This window comes from Chelonoidis abingdonii, chromosome 14, assembly GCF_003597395.2.
Source record: "Chelonoidis abingdonii isolate Lonesome George chromosome 14, CheloAbing_2.0, whole genome shotgun sequence".
NCBI lineage: Eukaryota > Metazoa > Chordata > Testudines > Testudinidae > Chelonoidis > Chelonoidis abingdonii.
Window position 1 is genome coordinate 33,404,288 of NC_133782.1, and position 2,112 is coordinate 33,406,399.

The following is a 2,112-nucleotide window of genomic DNA, read 5'->3' on the forward strand; positions in this document are numbered from 1 at the left end:
CAAGAAACCCCTCCCCATGCTCGTGTGTGTCCTGATACCTGGATCCAAATGCTGCCTCAGACCCACTGGGGGACTGGGAGTCCATCTTCTCCTGACTGATCGTGCTGGGGGCTCTGCCTGTCTCCAGCACTCAGGACCCTGAGCTACCACCATTACCTGGGAACCCCGACCAGTTCAAGCTTCATGGAGTGGTGAGATCCCCCTCTCCCTTCTTTCTTTTCTACCTCAGGTGTAACTTTCTAACCCTGATTTGTTTGATCAGGTCTAGTTTTCTATATATGACTTTTGTAACCTTTAATAATGTCCGTTATGGTGGTTTAGCCTCCTTCTGCGGTTATCATTATTCAATAAATAACTTCTACGGTTAAGCTGGTTGCTTCTCTCTCGGTCTCTCTCTGAACTTTACTGTTTTGTGTTTTTAGCTTCCCCCATTCACTTGGCAGCGACGCCTCTCGTACCTAAGCTAAAGATCCCTGCAGCGCCCAAAATACTGTGGGGTTTGCTCATCAAAGCGGTTACTGCCAGTACAACTGTGACGTGAGAGTGGGGATAGGGAGTGCTGAACCTGTGATATACGAGGGTGGCAGCCTGAAAGTGCGGCTCGACCCAGCCTGCTCAGGCTTACTGGAGTCCGCCACTGTACTTGTGGCACGTAAGGGGGGGGCAGCTTGGAAGTGCTGCTTGACCCGGTCCACTCAGACTTGCTGTTAATGCGCGTGTGCATCTTCATGTGGTTCTGGGCACTTGCAGCAGGGAGAAGTAGGGCTCTGTATGAAAACACAAGTGACACTACAGAGTCCTGCTCCCCCCCGAAACGTAACCCTAATACCTGAGCATATCCCAAAGTAACGGGCAAAACTGGTAACACTGGGATTTAGGCACCTCTCTGGAGTTCAGTGCCAGGCAGGGCAGGAGGGGGTAGATCCATATGATTCCTCACCCCCCTGGCTGTGGGAGACCTGAGCCCATCCCCTTCTGCCTGCCAGGAAGACGGGATTTGACCTGGGCTCCCCCGTGCAGGAGAGCGCGTTGACTGCACTGTGGGGGTCGCCCCGGGAGCTGCCATGAGGAACGGGTAAGGGGAGCTGTTGGGCCAGAGAGCAAGCGAGTGACTCAAGCCTGGTGCCTGCAAAGCTCCCCAGGGGGACAAAGAGCAGGACCCCCGGCTAGTGAGTTACTGATCCAGAGAACAGCTCCGGCTGGAGCCTCTCCTGGAGCTCTGGGTTCGGGTGCTGCAGCCCAGTGACAGGTCCACGCTCGTGGCCTCTCTCCCCATCCAGCAGGGTGAGGAGCTGAACCGGGGTGACTGCTCAAAGCCCTGGGGTAAAAGCCATAAGGAGCCAGCTGGAGCTCAGAGCAAGCCACTGGATCCGGCCTTGCGACAGCTGCTTGGAGCCTCCCGTGGGGCCGAGAACCTGGGCACCCGCTGGAGGTGCAGGGTCTGGGGTCATGGGCAGGACTGTAAGGACCCTGGCAGCGAACAGTCAGGTGCAGCAGGAGCTTGCAGGGCTCGGCAGCTGCTGAGCAGGGTTGGGGAACGCCGTGGAAGTCCAAAGGTTGAACAGCAGAGCCGGAAGTGGGAGTTGGGCACCTCTATCTGAATGGTAAGATCCTTTGCCAGCTGCCCTGGGCCAATGCCCAGTGTCTGCCCCCTGCACCCCACGTGCTCCCCGCTCTCCAGGGCTCCTCCTGGCCTCTGCTAGCTGGCCCAGTGTCTGGGTCCAGCTGCTCTGCCCCACCAGAAAGTCGGAGCTGGGAACGCTAATGCACCTGCTCAGGGCAGGCGGTTCCTGACCCTGCTGGGAACCCAGTGCCCTGGGCAGCTGTGGGGAGCTCGGAGCCCCAGGACCCCAGCCAAAGCCAGGCAGACAGACAAACCTGGGGAACTGCTTTATTCCAGCGAGGGGCTGGCAGAGACAGTCTCTGTCTGCAGCAGCAAGGGCCTGTCTGCACAACGACCTTCCTTCGCTGTAAGTGACAGGATCAATTTAAACTGTTTTCCTTAAACTTATGCAACCACCTGGCTGCTCTTAATTTAGCGGGGTTAGCGGGGCTGGAGGCCCAGGGTAGCTCAGGGGGGAAGTATGGGGATCGGGGTGGGAGAGCAGAGGG